The following is a 20,161-nucleotide window of genomic DNA, read 5'->3' as shown; positions in this document are numbered from 1 at the left end:
AAAAGGCATAGACTGAAGTTTATTTAGGAAGCTAGATATGCATTCAAGGGAGAATGTGGGCTATCTAGAGAATGAGAAGGTCTGCCTTCGGCTGGGGGTGCAGTAATTATAGAAGGGCTCCATCAGGGGCCAGACTGGAGGTGAATCCAGGTGGAACAGCACAATTTTAGGTCAATTTTCCCTGCACTTGTGTATTTCCCTTCATACTTCAAGGACATGGGCCAAGATTGACAAGGGCTTGTGGGCATTTTCTGTAAGATTCAGCATTTCTCTCTTTATTCTAAATCCCCATCTCAATACTGGGGACTAAACCCAGGTAGGGCCTTGCACTTACTAGGCAAACACTCTACTACTGAGTCATATCCCCAGCCCTGAAAGTTGGTTTTCCTTGAGATAAATGTGTAACAGCAGCCTGCTTTATGCTTGAACATATCTCTTGCTACTCTATCAATGCAATTTATTTTTTAAATGAACATGCTTCTCTCTCTACTCCTCCATAAACTCTTCCCCTCCCTAATCTCAGTAGAAACAGGATTACCTTTCTTCCCCATCCTAGGCAGAGTTATTTCTCCTTGAGCGCACACCCGCCACAGAAACCAAGTAATTCAGATTTAGGGGATAGTACCGGATGATCTCAGAAATGACTACCTCCCAAATAAACAAGTGAATTATAACTCAGACAGAGGACACATGGAATGTAGCTTTTGAATCACCTCTTTAAAAATCCCGTGTTCTGGGGCTGGGGATGTGGCTCAAGCGGTAGCGCGCTCGCCTCGCATGCGTGCGGCCCGGGTTCGATCCTCAGCACCACATACCAACAAAGATGTTGTGTCCGCCGAGAACTAAAAAATAAATATTAAAAAATGCTCTCTCTCTCTCTCTCTCTCTCTCTCTCTCTCTCTCTCTCTCTCCTCTTTCACTCTCTCTTTAAAAAAAAAAAAAATCCCGTGTTCTGTTCCCCCTGATGGGCAGAATCAAAGCCTCTGGACAAGAATCCCCTGTGTTTCTCCTTTCCTAGCAAAGCAATAAAACTTCTTTCTCCTTTTGCTCTTGTTATTGGATTGGCATCAGGGACAAGGACCAAGCTTTTGGTAACAAAAGCAATAGGACTAAAGAGATTCTGTTTATTAGTTCAAGTTGGCTCAATTTGCTTTGCTGCTTCTTCTTCTTCTTCTTCTTTTTTTTTTTTTTTTTTTTTTTTTTTGGCAGTTACAGTATTTATTGAACCCAAGGCCTTGCACATGCTAGGCAAGCATTTTTACACTGAGTTCCTCTCCCATCCTTTTTTGTTATTTTCAGCTGGTGATGCCGGACATGGGAGCTTTGACTTGCTGACTGTAGAAACAACAACACCACCAAAAATAAACATCCAGGTGAGAGAACATACAGATAGGCTTTTGTGAGGGCTTCTCCTAAGACCAGGGGGAGGTGGCACTGATCTTGAGTGTCAGGTTGGCCCCTGAACAAAGGGAGTGTGTGTTTTATTCATGTGAAAACACTGTTTCCAAGGCGGAAAAGGAGTAAGGTTTAGGAATGTTCATTGGATTTAGGTACAATTTTAAAGGTGTATGGGGGGAGAGGGTTCCTAAAAGGGCATTTAACTCTGGGGAAGGCATGGTCAGCTGGTCATCCTGGCACCAGATGTTAGTTTTTATTATTGATGCTGTATTCTGTATAAACATCTCTGTCTTGTGCAGAGGATGAGATGCTGTAAACTGTTCAGAGAACACATAGGTGGGGAATGGAAGAGACCCAATTATGGCAAATAACAAGTTAAGGGCCCTGGGGATTTGCCATTTTAATGGCTACTCAACCGTTTTTACCCTTTATATCGTTTGTCCTGTTACTGAAAGCTTTGTCCTCGTCTGCAATGCCAATGTAGTAAAGACAAGGTTTTTGAGAAAAAGGAAAAAGAAGTTTTATTGCTTTGCTAGCAAAGGAGAAATGGGATTTCTGTCCCAAAGTCTGTGATTCTCCCCATTAAGGAGAGCAGAGATTTTTCAAAGAGGTGATTCAGAGAAATGAGATTAGGGAGGAGAGATTAGGAAGGGGAAGGTCAGGAAAGAGAAGGTTGGGAAAAAGAAAAAAAATGTCAGTTTTAGAGCAACAAGGTATATAGTCAAAACATAAAGTGAACCACTGTTACACTCTTGAGAGTCAAGGCAAGAACATCCTGGTCCTAAAGATGCATCTGCTTTCTGAAGCTGATAAGGTTTTTTAAAGGGGGGTTAATCATATATCAAGCTTTTAATACCTAACAACCATGAGTTAAGAATAGCAGAGAAATAAAACTTGTACTATCTTCTTTCTTTCTTTTCTTTTCTTTTCTTTTCTTTTCTTTTCTTTTCTTTTCTTTTCTTTTCTTTTCTTTTCTTCTTTCTTTCTTTCTTTCTTTCTTTCTTTCTTTCTTTCTTTCTTTCTTTCTTTCTTTCTTTCTTTCTTTCTTTCTTTCTTTCTTTCTTTCTTTCTTTCACTGTATATTGAACTCAGGAGGGCTTTACCTCTGAGCTATGTCTCCAACATCCCCAGTCCTTTTTATTTTATTTATTTATTTGTTGGTTGGTTTGTTTTGAGACAGGGTCCTGCTAAATTGCTGAAGCTGGTCTCAAACGTTTGATCCTCCTTCCTCAGCCTCCTGACTCATTGGGATTACAAGCATGTGCCACCACACCCAGTTTCTACTATCTTTTAATGGCAGTCAAGTCATGAGTAAGGGATACATTAAAGCTCAGGGATCCATTTGCCCTTTGTCCCTTTGGTAGTCTCTGTCTCACCAGGGCCTCATTAAATTGCTCAGGCTGGCTAGCCTTGAAATTTGGATCCTTCCTCCTCAGCCTCCCAATCACTGGGATTACACATGTTCACCACAATCCCCAGCTGTTTTGCCCTTTTGAGTGTTTTGTATTTTTCTTGCCTGTGAAAATTCTTAACAATGGACTTCTAGGTAACCCTAGTCTAAGGACTACTCTTTCTAAACCTCTTTCCTTACATTTGATTTTTTAAAATTATCTTTTTAAAATAACGTTTTTGGTCCTTGTAGATGGACAGTACGCCTTATTTTATTTACTTATTTATATGTGGTGCTGAGACTCAAACCCAGTGCCTCACACATGCTAGGCAAGTGCTTTACCACCGAGCCACAGCCCCAGCCCCAAAAGGGGGTCTTTTTGAGATAGCTATTTAAGAATACAGAAAAAGAAACTAAGCCTCATAAGTGTCCACAGATCATTGGAGTGCAGGAAGTGCCCATGAACCTTTGAAATGCAAAACAAGCATTCCTAAGTAACCCAGCCCCCACCTTTGGTCTGTACCCTTGACCCATGCCCTTGTCCCATGCTTCTGCCTACAAAGTGTAACGAGATGCAGGCAATATGCAAATACAGGGAAAACTGGCTGGGAAATTGTGTAACTCTGCCCTGATTTCACCTTCAGTCCAGCCTGTATCTACTTTCCCTTTATAAATATTAACACAACACACTGGAGGATTGCTGTCTTTTCCTCTGGAGATGGCCACATTCTCACTCCAATGTACTTCTTACTCCCCAAAAGTCTCTCTTGATTTAGCCCACATTCTCTCTTGAATGAGCATCTGCTTTCCTAAAGTAATCTGTGTGTGTGTCTCTGAAAGGTATCTGCTGAAATTATTTTCCATCACTTATGCCAAAGATCCTACTTATCCCCAATTGAGGTCCTCCTTCATGGAAACTCCTCTGGTTAACATTTTGACACTAAGTAACTCATGCCTGTCTGTCACTTCCTCTCTGACATAGGATCAATCAGATCAAAGAACAGGACAGAGCTCCTGCAATATGGGACTGAACCACTTGGATGAATAATCAGCAATGTCTTTGGAGGAATCATTTAGAGAGATGGGAGAGGTTTGTATGGAGTCACTTGTCAAACCTCACCAAAATCAAACAGGGCCAGGTTATAGAGAGAAAGTGCTTTTTTTTTTTTTTAAATTTTTATTGTTGGTTGTTCAAAACATTACATAGTTCTTGATATATCATATTTCACACTTTGATTCAAGTGGGTTATGAACTCCCATTTTTACCCCATATACAGATTGCAGAATCACATCAGTTACACTTCCATTGATTTACATATTGCCATACTCTTGTCTGTTGTATTCTGCTGCCTTTCCTATCCTCTACTATCCCCTGTCCCCTCCCCTCCCCTCTTCTCTCTCTACCCCCTCTACTGTAATTCATTTCTCCCCCTTGTATTTTTTCCCTTTCCCCTCACTTCCTCTTGTATGTAATTTTGTATAACCCTGAGGGTCTCCTTCCATTTCCATGCAATGTCCCTTCTCTCTCCCTTTCCCTCCCACCTCTCATCCCTGTTTAATGTTAATCTTTTCATGCTCTTCCTCCCTACTCTGTTCTTAGTTACTCTCCTTATATCAAAGAAGACATTTGGCATTTGTTTTTTAGGGATTGGCTGGCTTCACTTAGCATAATCTGCTCTAATGCCATCCATTTCCCTGCAAATTCTATGATTTTGTCATTTTTTAATGCAGAGTAATACTCCATTGTGTATAAATGCCACATTTTTTTTATCCATTCGTCTATTGAAGGGCATCTAGGTTGCTTCCACAGTCTTGCTATTGTGAATTGTGCTGCTATGAACATCGAAGTAGCAGTGTCCCTGTAGTATGCTCTTTTTAGGTCTTTAGGGAATAGACCCAGAAGGGGAATAGCTGGGTCAAATGGTGGTTCCATTCCCAGCTTTCCAAGAAATCTCCGTACTGCTTTCCAAATTAGCCGCACCAATTTGCAGTCCCACTAGCAATGTACAAGTGTACCCTTTTCCCCACATCCTCCCCAGCACATGTTGTTGTTTGACTTCCTAATGGCTGCCACCTTACTGGAGTGAGATGGTATCTTAGGGTGGTTTTGATTTGCATTTCTCTGACTGCTAGAGATGGTGAGCATTTTTTCATGTACTTGTTGATTGATTGTATGTCCTCCTCTGAGAAGTGTCTGTTCAGGTCCTTGGCCCATTTGTTGATTGGGCTATTTGTTATCTTATTGTCTAATTTTTTGAGTTCTTTGTATACTCTGGATATTAGGGCTCTAGCTGAAGTGTGAGGAATAAAGATTTGTTCCCAGGAAGTAGGCTCCCTATCTACCTCTCTTATTGTTTCTTTTGCTGAGAAAAAACTTTTTAGTTTGAGTAAGTCCCATTTGTTGATTCTAGTTATTAACTCTTGTGCTATGGGTGTCCTATTGAGGAATTTGGAGCCCGACCCACAATATGTAGATCGTAGCCAACTTTTTCTTCTATCAAACGCCGTGTCTCTGATTTGATATCAAGCTCCTTGATCCATTTTGAGTTAACTTTTGTGCATGGCGAGAGAAGGGGATTCAGTTTCATTTTGTTGCATATGGATTTCCAGTTTTCCCAACACCATTTGTTGAAGATGCTATCCTTCCTCCATTGCATGCTTTTAGCCCCTTTATCAAATATAAGATAGTTGTAACACTGTGGATTGGTTTCTGTGTCCTCTATTCTGTACCATTGGTCCACTCGCCTGTTTTGGTACCAGTACCATGCTGTTTTTGTTACTATTGCTCTGTAGTATAGTTTGAAGTCTGGTATCGCTATACCGCCTGATTCACACTTCCTGCTTAGCATTCTTTTTGCTATTCTGGGTCTTTTATTATTCCATATGAATTTCATGATTGCTTTCTCTATTTCTACAAGAAATGCTGTTGGGATTTTGATTGGCATTGCATTAAACCTATAGAGAACTTTTGGTAATATCGCCATTTTGATGATGTTAGTTCTGCCTATCCATGAACAGGGTATATTTTTCCATCTTCTAAGGTCTTCTTCTATATCTCTCTTTAGGGTTCTGTAGTTTTCATTGTATAAGTCTTTCACCTCTTTTGTTAGGTTGATTCCCAAGTATTTTATTATTTTTGAGGATATTGTGAATGGAGTGGTTGTCCTCATTTCCGTTTCAGAGGATTTGTCGCTGATATACAGGAATGCCTTTGATTTATGCGTGTTGATTTTATATCCTGCCACTTTGCTGAATTCATTTATTAGCTCTAATAGTTTCTTTGTAGACCCTTTTGGGTCTGCTAGGTATAGAATCATGTCATCTGCAAATAGTGATAATTTGAGTTCTTCTTTTCCTATTTTTATGCCTTTAATTTCTTTCGTCTGTCTAATTGCTCTGGCCAGTGTTTCGAGAACTATGTTGAACAGAAGTGGTGAGAGAGGGCATCCCTGTCTTGTTACAGATTTTAGAGGGAATGCCTTCAATTTTTCTCCATTCAGAATGATGCTAGCCTGAGGCTTAGCATAGATTGCTTTTACAATATTGAGGTATGTTCCTGTTATCCCTAGTTTTTCTAGAGTTTTGAACATAAAGGGATGCTGTATTTTGTCGAATGCTTTTTCTGCATCTATCGAGATGATCATATGGTTCTCATTTTTAAGTCTATTGATGTGGTGAATAACATTTATTGATTTCCGTATATTGAACCAGCCTTGCATCCCAGAGATGAATCCTACTTGATCATGGTGCACGATATTTTTGATATGTTTTTGTATCCGATTCACCAGTATTTTGTTGAGGATTTTTGCATCTAGGTTCATTAGAGATATTGGTCTGTAGTTTTTTTTCTTTGAAGTGTCTTTGTCTGGTTTAGGAATCAGGGTGATGTTGGCCTCGTAGAATGAATTTGGAAGTTCTCCCTCTTTTTCTATTTCCTGAATCAGCTTGAAAAATATTGGTATTAGTTCCTCTTTAAAGGTTTTGTAAAACTTTGCTGTATACCCATCCGGTCCTGGGCTTTTCTTAGTTGGTAGTCTTTTGATGGTTTCTTCTATTTCCTCAATTGATATTGGTCTGTTTAGGTTGTCTATATCCTCCTGACTCAATCTGGGCAGATTATATGACTTAAGAAATTTATCGATGCCTTCACTATCTTCTATTTTATTGGAGTATAAGGATTCAAAATAATTTCTGATTATCTTCTGTATATCTGAAGTGTCTGTTGTGGTATTGCCTTTTTCATCCCGTATGCTAGTAATTTGAGTTTTCTCTCTTCTTCTCTTTGTTAGCATGGCTAAGGGTCTGTCGATTTTATTTATTTTTTCAAAGAACCAACTTTTAGTTTTGTCAATTTTTTCAATTGTTTCTTTTGTTTCGATTTCATTAATTTCAGCTCTGTTTTTAATTATTTCTTGCCTTCTACTTCTTTTGCTGTTGTTTTGCTCTTTTTTTTTCTAGGATTTTGAGATGAAGTATGAGATCATTTATTTGTTGTTTTTTTCTTTTTTTAAGGAATGAACTCCAAGCAATGAATTTTCCTCTTAGAACTGCTTTCAATGTGTCCCATAGATTCTGATATGTTGTGTCTGTGTTTTCATTTATTTCTAAGAATTAATTTAATTTTTAATTTAAATTTTAATTTCGTCCTTGATGTCTTCTAAAACCCCTTGATCATTCAGTAACCTATTGTTCATTCTCCAAGTGATGCATGATTTTTCTTCTTTTATTGTTGATTTTCAGTTTCATTCCATTATGATCGGATAAGATGCATGGTACTATCTCTACTCCTTTATATTGTCTAAGAGTTGCCCTGTGACATAATATATGATCTGTTTTTGAGAAGGATCCATGTGCTGCTGAGAAAAGAGTGTAACTGCTTGATGTTGGGTGGTATATTCTATATATGTCAATTAAGTCTAGGTTATTAATTGTGTTATTGAGTTCTATAGTTTCCTTATTCAACTTTTGTTTGGAAGATCTGTCCAGTGGTGAGAGAGGTGTGTTGAAGTCTCCCATGATTATTGTATGGTGGTCTATTTGACTCTTGAACTTGAGAAGAGTTTGTTTGATGAACATAGCTGCACCATTGTTTGGGGCATATATATTTATGATTGTTATGTCTTGTTGGTGTATGGTTCCCTTGAGCAGTATGTAGTGTCCCTCTTTATCCCTTTTGATTAACTTTGGCTTGAAATCTATTTTATTTGATATGAGTATGGACACTCCTGCTTGTTTCCGAAGTCCATATGAGTGATATGATTTTTCCCAACCTTTCACCTTCAGTCTATGTATGTCTTTTCCTATCAAATGCGTCTCCTGAAAGCAGCATATTTTTGGGTCTTGTTTTGTGATCCATTCTACTAGCCTGTGTCTCTTAATTGGTGAGTTTAAGCCATTAGCATTTAGGGTTATTATTGAGATATGGGTTGTTCTTCCAGTCATATTTGTTTATTTATGTTACTAAACATGGTTTGTTTTCCTCTTTGATTATTTCCCCCCCTTTACTATACTACCTCCCGCTGTTGGTTTTCATTGATATTTTCCATTACCTCTTCCTGTAATGTTTTGCCGAGGATGTTTTGAAGAGATGGTTTTCTAGCTGCAAATTCTTTTAACTTTTGTTTATCGTGGAAGGTTTTAATTTCATCTTCCATCCTGAAGCCTAATTTCACTGGATACACAATTCTTGTTTGGAACCCATTTTCTTTCAGTGTTTGAAATATGTTATTCCAGGATCTTCTAGCTTTCAGAGTCTGTGTTGAAAGATCAGCTGTTATCCTGTTTGGTTTACCCCTAAATGTAATTTGCTTTCTTTCTCTTGTATCTTTTAAAATTCTCTCCTTATATTGGGCATCTTCATTATAATGTGTCTAGGTGTGGATGTCTTATGATTTTGCACATTCGGCGTTCTGTAGGCTTCTAGGATTTGGGATTCTGTCTCCTTCTTCAAGTCTGGGAAGTTTTCTCGTATTATTTCATTGAATAGATTGCTCATTCCTTTGGTTTGGACTTCTATACCTTCCTGTATCCCAATGACTCTTAAGTTTGGTCTTTTTATATTGTCCCATATTTCTTGAATGTTCTGCTCATGGTTCCTTAACAGTCTTGCTGAGCTGTCTATGTTCTTTTCAAGTTGAAATACTTTGTCTTCATTGTCTGATGTTCTATCTTCTAAGTGTTCTACTCTGCTGGTAGTATTCTCAATTGAGTTTTTACGTTGGTTTATTGCTTCCTGCATTTCTAGGATTTCTGTTTGTTTTTTATAACCTCTATCTCTCTGTATAGTTGATCTTTCGCTTCTTGGATTTGTTTATGTAATTCATTGTTGAAGTGATCTTTCATTGTCTGATTTTGCTGTCTAATGTCTTCCTTGAGACTCCAGATGATCTGAAGCATGTATATCCTGAATTCTTTATCTGATATTCCATCTGCTGCAGTTATTACCTCTTCTAAAGTTGAGTTGACCTGCATTGCTTGTGGTCCTTTCTTTCCTTGTCTTTTCATACTGCTCACATTTCTTTCTGCTTGGTGAAACTGTTGTGTTATTGAATTTCCCTGGAGGGAGACTCTTGAGGCCCTGCAGAGAGTAGCTTTAGATCTGTTTGATCTGGTTGTTCCTGTGTAGGTTTCTTTAAACAAGCTTCAGGAAGGCTCCTCTACTCTTGGCCTCAAGCTTCCCAAATGGGAGAGCGAGGGATAGTCTCCAGAGGCACAAAGAAGGTGTGTGTGTTCCTCCTTAGGGAACCAGCGAAGAGCCCCCTGCTGGTGTGCAATCAATGGGTAAAGACCTCATCCTTAGATCCTAATGCCCTTTTACAGTCGCCCACTTGCAAGACAGAATCATGTAATTCCGAGAAGCGCGGGATCCCTGGCAGTCGCGTTCCGCGGCGTCGGGGCGGGAGGGACTCAGAGCTGAAATTGAGGATTTTAAGTTTTCCCAGTGGGTTTTTGTTGAGGGCCACAGCCAAGTCGGGATGACGCATGGCATTTTTGCCCGAGAAAGTGCTTTTTGTTTTTAGTACCAGGGATTGAACTCAGGGATGCTTAAACACTGATCCACACCCTCAGCCCTTTTTCATATTTTATATAGAGACAGGCTCTTGCTAAGTTGCTTAGGGCCTTGCTAAATTGCTGAGGCTGGCTTTGAACTCTCAATCCTCATGCCTCAGCCTACCAAACCACTGGGATTAGAGGTGCACACCACCATGCCCAGATCTTTTTTTTCCTTGTCTTTTCTAACTATAATTATTAGTGTGTATTAATTGTACAAAACAGTGGATTTCATTGTGACAATTTCATACATGCATATAATGTAATTGGATGGTATCTATTGTCTATTTCTATAATTTTGCCATTTTGATAATGTTTTACAAATGGAAACAGATTATAACTTTTTGTAATTGACTTTTTTCTCCCAATTTATTGGAAGTGTCAAATGGCAATGTTTTATATCTTTTTGTTGCTAGGTAATATTCCTCAGTTTGCTTGTACAACACTTTGTTAAATGTTCACCTGTGAGTATATCAGGGTTGTTTCTAGTTTGGAGCTATCAGGAATAAAAACTGCTATAAATATTCATTTACAGGTTATTATGTGAACATAAATTTCCATTTCTCTAGGATAAATACCTAAGAGTGAGACTGCTGGGTCAAAACGTAAGTGCATGTTTAGGTTTATAAGACTGAAGCAAGAATAAAGGACAGGCAGTTTGTGTCCATAGGTGTTTGGGTGGGATCCAGAAGATGAAAGCTGATTTGAGTCTGGGAAGGTACAGGCTGTCTCTGAGGGATTGAAATGCTAACACCTACAGGGAACAGTGACTCAAGCAACTCAGTGAGACCCTGTCTCTAAATAAAATACAAAATAGGGCTGGGGATGTGGCTCAGTGGTCTAGTGCCCCTGGGTTCAATCCTTGGTACAAAAAAAAAAAAAACAACAAAAAACAAAAAACCTCAAGAGCCCTTCCCTCCTCCTCCTCCACCTATTGCCAATGTTACTGCTAATAGGGAACTGTTCCTCCCAAAAGGCTGTTAGTGAAGCACATCCTGGGTGGCCTTTCCCCTGTCCATTTGCTTCTCACCTTTTGGCTCATCTCCTGGCAACAGTCAAGTACACAGGATGGGGAGAGGAGAGAAGCAAGATAAGAGAAAGGAGGGTATGAGAACAAAGACAATCTAAAATGTATAAAAGGGGCAGGACACTCCCACTTCTTTGGATACCAATTCTGGGTCCCCTTCTTCCTCCCAGGAGAAGTCTGTTTCTATTCTTTAAATAAAAACTTGCACTTGTCATTTGCCTCAGTGTTTCTTGGGTGTTCAGTCTTCACATCTGTGGAAATAGAACTTGGTTGTCACTGACAACAAGACTGGCAATCTGTTTTTGAGAATGGCAATAACATTTTACATTCCCATCAGCAATTTATGAGTATATCCATTTTCTCTGTATCTTAGTCCGCTTCTCGGAACTGTAATGATTACCTAATATAATAAACTTATAAAGACAATTTTTTTTTCTTTCAGTACTACAATGTATACCTGATATGATCAACATATTAAAACTTTTATTTTGTCTCATAGTTTTGTCTTGTGACCAATTGACTGGGTTGTTTTGGGCCTGTGGAAGCACATGATGGCGGGAATACAAGGCAGAACAAAACCATTCACCTTATGGCCAGGAAGTGAAAGAGAGCAAGAAGGGCACTGGACTCCCACAGTCCCCTTCAAGGGCATGCCCCCAATGACTTTCCCCTAGATCTCTCACTAGGCCCTATCTGTTAAAGGTTCCAGTTTCTAATAGTTCTATAGGCTGAGGGACCAAACCTTTAATACATGGACCTTTAGGGGACACTTAGCTAAAACATAGTACCCAGCTTCTTTGCCAACATTTGGTATTAGCACTATTTTTTTTTATTTTAGTGATATTGATATCTCATCATATTTTTATTTTGGTACCAGGGATTGGACCTAGGGGCACTCGACCACTGAGCCATATCCCCAGCCCTTTTTGTGTATTTTATTTACAGAGTCTCACTAAATTGCTTAGGGCCTTACTAAATCACTGAGGCTGGCTTTGAGATCATATCCTCCTACCTCAGCTTCCCAAGCCATAGAGATTATATGTGTAACCCCAGCTAGTTATATTAAATATAACATAGTTTATTTGAGCAAAGAATTATTTATGAATCAAGTAGTGCTCAAAACCAGACAGTTCTCCCCAGCTGTGTGAGCAGTAACACTTTATAGGCTGACCATGGAAGCAAAGTAGAGAGATGATCCTATTGGCTATAGCAAGGTGTTACCTTATTTGGGTATGGTCAGACAGGAAGTTCCTAGTTGTATAAACCAATCAGCTGGTTGGTCATTTGTGATTGGCTGAGGGTTGTTTTGTTTTAAGTCATTTACAATAAATGTTTCTAAGTTAAAATCTGGTTTGCTTATAGAAGAGCTCTAGTTATAGAGACAACCTTGGGTCAATAGCCTCCTGTTTACTTAGCTTTACCACATTTTTCAGTGTTTTCCTATTATTGAGGGAACAATCCAATAAAATGCAACCATATAGAGTGTACATTTTAATGGCTTCTGTTAAATTTATATATCTGTGTAGTCACCACTGCAGTCAAGTTATTGAATATTTTCATCACAACAAAGTTTTCTGTGTCCCTCCCAGTCAACACCTTCCTTCCACACCCAGGCCCAGGCCACCCCTGATCCCCTGATTTATTTTCTGTCACTGTAGTAAGGTTTGTTTTTCATGGGGTTCACATAAGTGGAATCGTATGGATTCATTTCTGCCTGGCCTCTTTGGCTAAGCATAACATTTTTGAAATTAATCTATATACTATTGCACATATGAATATTTACTTCATTGTCTACTGATAAATAGTATTCTATTGTCTGGATATACCACAAATTGTTTACACATTCTACTGTTGTGGCCTTTACATATTTTATGTACAAAGCACTTGTTGGATATATGTTTTGAAAATACCCAGTCTATAGTTTGCCTTTTAATTATGGTGATGTTATATTTCAGAGTAGACCTTTTTAACTTTGATAAAGTTTAAATTAGCAGTATATTTTCTTTTTTTTTTGTTCTTTTTAGATATACATGCCAGTAGAGTGTATTTTAACATATTATACATACGTGGAGTCTAACTTTCAATCTTGTGGTTGTACATAATGTGGAGTTACAGTGGTCATGTATTCATATATGAACATAGGAAAGTTATGTCAGATTCATTCCACTGTCTTTCCCATTCCCATCCCCCTCTTTTCCCTTCATTCCCCTTTGTGTAATCCAATGAACTACTTTCCCTCCCTCTCCCTTATTGTGTATTACCATCTACATATCAGAGAGAACATTCAGCCTTTGGTTGTTTGGGGACTGGCTTATTTCACTTACCATGACAGTTTCCAGTTCCATCCATTTACTGGCAAATCCCATAATTTCATTCTTTCGTTATGGCTGAGTAAAATTCAGTATTTATTTTTTACTAGGGATTGAACCTAGCGGCACTTTACCACTGAGCCACATCCCTGGCCCACTGTTTGTTTTGTTTTTAATTTCTTATTTTGAGACAGAATCTTCCTAAATTGCCAAGGCTGTCTTCTCACTTGTGATTCTCCTGATTCAATCTCCCCAGTTGCTGTGACTACAGGTGAGCACCACTGTGCCCAGCTATCAGTATTTTCTTTTTGGTTCACGGGTTTTTTCTTTGTTTGTTTTGGTGGCTGGGATTGAACTCAGGGGCACTTAAACACTGAGCCACATCCCCAGTCCTATTTTGTATTTCAATTAGAGACAGGATCTCACTGCATTGCTTAGGGCCTTGCCATTGCTAAGGCTGGCTTTGAACTCACTATTCTTCTGCCTCAGCCTCCCAAGTTTCTGGGATTACAGGTGTGCACCACCACAACCAGTTGGTTCATGTTTTTTGATTCTGTGTAAGATACCTATGCCTGTCCCAAAGTTACCAAAATCTCCTATGTTTTATCATAGAAATATTATGGCTTTAGTTTTATAGTTTGGCCTGTTTTTGCTGTGGTTTTAGCATTCTCTAGAAAGTTTGTGTTGAAATTTGGTTGCTATTATAAGAGTATTGAAAGGTGGCACCTTTAAGAGGTGATTGTGTCACAGAGGGTCACCCTTGTAAATGTATTAATGCCATTATCATGGGAGTGGGCTCTTGATATTGGCCTGAATTCGTCTTTCTATCTTGTACATGCTTTCTTGTCCTTTTTGTCACATCATGACACGGCACAAAGGCCCTCAGTAGATGCCAATGTTATATTCTTGGACTTCCCAGCCTCCAGAACTATGTGTCAAATAACCTTCTATTGTTCATAAATTACGCAGCCTTTGATATTCTGTAATAGCTGAAGAAAAATGCACTAAGATACATACCTATTTCAAGATAATTTTTGTGAGACAAGCACAGTGGTACACTCCTATAATTCCAGTGATTCAGAAGCCTGAGACAGGAGGATCATAAGTTTGAGGCCAAACTTAGCAACTTAGTGAGACACTGTCTTTAAAATAGAAATAGAAAAGGACTGGGGATGTGGCTCAGTGGTTAAGCACCCTTGGGTTAAATCCCCAGTACTAAAAAATAAAATAAAATAAGATAAAAATAAAAAGAGAAAATAATAAAAATAAAAGAGAAAAAATAATAATAATAAAAGAAAAATGATAGCAGGAGGAAAGTAAAAAATAAGAGAAAGGAAACAAGGAAAAAGGAAGAAAGAAAATATGATTATTTAAAAGAGGAAAAAACAGAGAAGAAAACAAATAAACAAAACAGTAACAACAAAAAAGGTATTAATAAAAAATAAAAATTTCCTGTCTGTCAAAGTGCTCAAATGATTGGGCAAGAGTGGGTATTTGCAGCTCATGCTGATCAAAGTTTTGCTCTGTGTCTTCTTGGGCTGTACAACGCTTGGACATTCTTTCTTTTTTAAATTTTTTTAGTTGTTGTTTTATAGTTAAGGAAACATCCCAGGTTTTCATAAATCGACTTCCAGACCACTCACATATAATCCAATCAAGCCTTTATTGAAGCACACCAGTGGCGACTGACTGGCAATGTTCCCTGATCAGCTACCACCCGTGTGCTTCAATAAAGGCTTGATTGGATTATATGTGAGTGGTCTGGAAATCAATTTATGAAACCTCAGGGCATTGCTTTAATTATAACCTTTGATGGACCTTTTATTTTATCTGTTTATTTATATGTGGTGCTGAGAATCAAACCTAGTGCCTCACACATGCTAAGCAAGCACTCTATCACTGAGCCACAACCCCAGCCCACCCTTGGACATTCTGTGGATCATCTTTTCACTTTTTTTTATCAGTACTTTGGGATACAAAAGTGTGTGTGTGTCTGTATGTGTTTTATATGTGTGTATGTCTGTGTGTGTGTGTTTTATATGTGTGTGTCTGAGTGTGTGTGTGTGTTAACAATGACTAAACTCAGGGGAGTTCTATCACTAAACTATACCCCCAGATCTTTTTATTTTTTGAGACAAGACTTTACTAAGTTGCTCAGGCTGGCCTCAGACTTTAGATCCTCCTGCCTCAGCCTCCTGAGTCACTGAGATTTCAGGTCTGTACCACCACACACAGTAAAACTTTTAAATTTTGATAAAGTTCCAGTATCTATTCAGATTTTCGATTTCTTCCCTTTCTTATTTAAACTTTCAGTTCTGGATTTTGCACCTAGGGGGCGCTCCACCACTTATCTACATCTCCAGACCTTTTTAATTTTTAATTTTTTTGTTTGAACTGGACTAAGCTGCTAAGGCTGGCCTCCAACTTGTGATTCTCCAGCTTCAGCCTTTTGAGTCACTGGGAGTATAGGTGGACACCACCAGCCTTTCTTCCTCTTAAATACATGTTTTTATAACTTTAAATTTCCCTCTAACAACTGCTTTAGAAACTTTCCATAGACTAGACTACCTACCTTGGTTCCAGAAGCCCAAGTTCCTGTCCCTTTAAGTTGTACATAAGAATCAACTATCATGCCCCTCTTTGAGTCTAATACTCCCATTTCTGTGTTCTTTTTCATTTTATCCATCTATTTTCAGTTTATTTCATTGACTGAAATTATCAAACTTTCAGAGGGAAAAGGTAAATTTAAAACTTTCAGGCTGGAGGTGTAGCTCAGTGGTAGAACATTTCCCTATCATGCATGAGGTCCTGCATCCACTCCTTAGCACCACCCCCCCCCAAAAAAAAAAAAAAAACAAATTCCCTACAATTTTGGTGACCCAGATGGGATGATAAAAATCATTGCTCATTTCAGAGGCTATGGCTGGGGACCCTGGACCCTGACTAAACTGGTCTGTGCAATTAGCAACAATGGTTAGTTTACCAAGAATGTGCTTGGAATTTCATATCTTCAGTTTTGACCAGTCTACTTTAAAGAACTGATGATTGACTTTATGAAGCCAATAGTAGCCCTTGGAGAAACAGGCATTAGTGGTGTCTGTTATCTAGAATCAAGACCCTATGGGGCTGGGTATGTGGCTCAAGTGGTAGTGTGCTCACCTGGCGTGCGTGCGGCCCCGGTTCGATCCTCAGCACCACATACAAACAAAGAGGTTGTGTCCGCCGAGAACTAAAAAATAAATATTTTAAAAAAGACCCTAGTAGCCTTGTCTACCCAGAAAAATGGAGCCAGAAACTCCCTTCACCTGGAAAGTGAGTTCAAACAGAGCAAAAAGCAGAGATGGAGTAAAAGTTTGTACAGCCTGGTGCCTGAGAACTCTGGTCTAGATGCCTATAACTGGCTATATCTGGAGATCAAAAGAAGAGGCAGGAAGGAAAGTGGAGACAAGGAAAAGGGAGAATAAGAAGAGATAGCCAGCCTTAGGCCACTTGCCCTCAACTCTACCTTGGCCTGTCTCCTCCAGAGAGACCTCCCAGAATACTTCCCACCACTTGGGTAATCTGCTATGTCCTCCCTCCCTACTGTCTTCCTCCCTTGGGTTGTTAACTTGGGAGGGAACACTGGTTCCCATGTCTCTGTCCTTAGACTCACATCCAGTCAAGGGTGAGCATAATAGAATATGTCAAACACACAGGAGTCTCCTAAGGGTGAAGGGGAGAGACTTGAGGAGGGTCCTCCCAGGACTGAGAGGGGAAGGTGATTCTTCCAAGAGAAGAAGTGTGACCTCTAGTGTAGATAGCTCTCTCCTCAGGTCTGGTTTGAACCAAGGGGCCCATGCAAGGAGTTAGTTACATGCCACTGAATGGGTATCATACCTAGAAACCACCTCTTCCCCACCTGATTAGACAGGCAGGTGCCAGGGGGTGGGGTGATAAAGTGGAGGCCTCAGAACTGGCCACAAATCCTTAGATATGACCCCTGTTTGCAACAGGATCCCCATGAGGTAGAGTCAGCGAGGGAGCTTAGCATACCAGGGTGAACCTTCTTCACACCCTGCTGTGGGTCCCTTTGCGTGACTTTCCCGCATTTCTTGTCCTTGAAGTTCCCAAACCACAGTGACCCTGAGTTTCTGACTGCCAGTGTCAGGCCTTGTGTAATTTGACACACTGGAGCATCCTCAGTCTCACTCTAGCTTCTCAGGACTCATCTTCTCCAGGCGTAAGAGCCAGAGACCTAGGTTGGAAACCATTGGAAGGTGCAACTCAAGTAACCAGTCCCCTTGGAGCCTGAGGACACCAACACCTCCAATTGGGAACCACCCAGCTGCTGAGCCCTCAGTGCCCTGGGTAAGGCAAACAACAGAACCTGTCCCTGATATGCAGTGAAGAGATGGAGATGCCCTGGATCCCAGAACCACAGAGGGCAGAGTAGGCATGGAAACCACTCTCTGTTTTGGTCTCTGGGAAGTATGTCTCATGGATCACAAAATCTCAACTGCTGGCTTGGGCTGATCCCTTTGGCCTCCATATAGCTGGGCCCCAGGAAAAGAGATACGCGTAGCAATTGGAAGAATTTGTATGTAAGTACCAGTTTCCTTTGAAGTGAAAAAAAAAAGCCCCCAATGGGGAGGGTGGATAAAATCTCATAAGTTTTAGTACATTCAGTTTTCATTTTTGTTTATCTTTGAGTATTTTCTTTTTAAAAAATTTACTTATTTATTCTAACTTGTAAATCTTATTTACAAATTAGAATAAATAAGTGACAGCAGAATGAATTTCAACTCATAGTACACGTAGAGAGCACAATTTTTCATGTCTCTGGTTGTACACAAAGTAGAGTCCCACCATTCGTGTCTTCATGCATGTACTTAGGGTAATGATGTCCATTTCATTCCACAGTCTTTCCTAACCCCTGCCACTTCCCTATCTTTGAGTATTTCTATATAAATATTTTTGTAAATATAAATATATAAATATTTTTGTACCAGGGATTGAACCCAAACACTGAACCACGTCCCCAGCCCTTTTTTATATTTTATTTTGAGACAGGGTTGTTTAGGGCCTCACTACTAAGTTGGGCCTCATACTAAGTTGCTTAGGGCCTTACTAAGTTGCTGAGGTTGGCTTTCAACTTGTGATTCTGTGCTCTATATGTGTACTATAAATAGAAATACATTCTTCTATCCTGTATAACAAATTAGAATAAATAATTTTTTTAAAAAAAGAAAATACTGGGCTGGGGATGTGGCTCAAGCGGTAGCGCGCTCGCCTGGCATGCGTGCGGCCCGGGTTCGATCCTCAGCACCACATACCAACAAAGATGTTGTGTCCGCCGAGAACTAAAAAAAAAATAAATATTAAAAATTCTCTCTCTCTCTCTCACTCTCTCTCCTCTCTCACTCTCTCTTAAAAAAAATACTCAAAGAGAAACAAAAATGAAACTGTCTCAGGCTCTCAGGGCACTGGGATTACAGGTATGAGCCACCATGCCTAGCTATCATTGAGTATTTTCTTATTGATTTTTGTAATATATTTTTGAGGCAATAATTATTCAATAATTATATACATTTAATTTCTATGTAGATGTAAATTTTCTAAATTTCTTTCTCTTACTGACTTCTTATTTCATTCCATTGGAGTCAGCAAACATACTTTATATGATTTCATTTCTTCAAATTTATTGAGGCTTGTGTCATGGCTTAGCATATGATCTATTCTGGAAAATATTTCATGTGCATTTGAGAGGAATGTGCTTTCTTACTGTTGTTGAGTGGTATGCTGTTTCAGTTTTCTATTTACTTGTTGATCTTTTGCCTAGTTCTTCTATTCATAATTGAAAGAGGAATACTGAAGTCTCCAACTGCTGTTATTGAGTTGTCCATTTCTCACTTCAATTCTGTCAGTTTGGCTTCATGTATTTTAGGGCTGTATTGTTAGTTGTAGGGACATACACACACTACCTTTTGACAAAAACAGGGGCAAATAATTTGCACACCTGACTTAAACCTGTCACAACAGGTAAAGAAATTAAACTTGGAGACATTGCCAAGGTCTATTTTTTTTGTTATCACAGAACTTCTCAGTGTGAATTATACTATTCTCAGCTTGAAAGTGAAGGAATTGCAGAATTGAAGTAAGCATTACAAATCTCCATCTCTCTTCCCTTGGTGTGTCTGTGGGGAGATTGGAAAGCACCATCTAAGAAACATCTTAGAATGGGGATTCCACTTTTCCCAAGATGAACTGTTTCCCTGCACTCCAGGACAAGGTGTGGGGCTGCTACTTCTTCACCTGTTTTTCCTCTACTATATTACCTTTTAAAAAGGGCAACCTAACTGGGGAGATGTGGCTAAAAAACACATATTATAGAGTGGTGGCACACACCTGTAATCCCAGTGGCTCTGGAGGCTGAGGCAGGAGGATTGAAGTTCAAACCCAGCCTCAGCAACTTAGTGAGGCCCTAACAACTCAGCAAGACCCTTTCTTTAAATAAAATATTAAAAAGGGCTGGGGATGTGGCTCAGTGCTTAAGTGTTCCTGGGTTCAATCCCTGGTGCAAAAAAGAAAGAAAGAAGTATTATAGAATATATTTCAAAGTAGGGGCAAATAGGCCTCTCCCATGGCCAAGAGGGTATGGTCTGATCTTTAGAGAAGACCTCAAATTTTTGATTTTTGAAGTTATTTGCAATAATTAATACATTCATATTCTTGTAGTAGGTGATAAAGATGTTTACTAAGTGTAAATACTTGAAATATACGAAAAATTGTATATTTTACTATCTTAGGATCCTTAGAAAATGTGAACTTAGGTCTTTCTAGATCACAGAGAAATCAAGTTTGACAATGAAGCTGGAAAAACTTGATAAGGGCTAATTTGTACATTACTCAGGGGAGAAGAGAATTTACCCAGCCTCCTCAATCTCAGTGGTTGAAGTCCCAGAATCTGGGGTAAGCAAACTGATTATTAATAACAAGAAGAGACTAAGA

This window comes from Spermophilus citellus (genome assembly GCF_964194105.1).
Source record: "Spermophilus citellus genome assembly, chromosome: X".
Lineage (NCBI taxonomy): Eukaryota > Metazoa > Chordata > Mammalia > Rodentia > Sciuridae > Spermophilus > Spermophilus citellus.
This window is presented reverse-complemented; position numbering follows the sequence as displayed.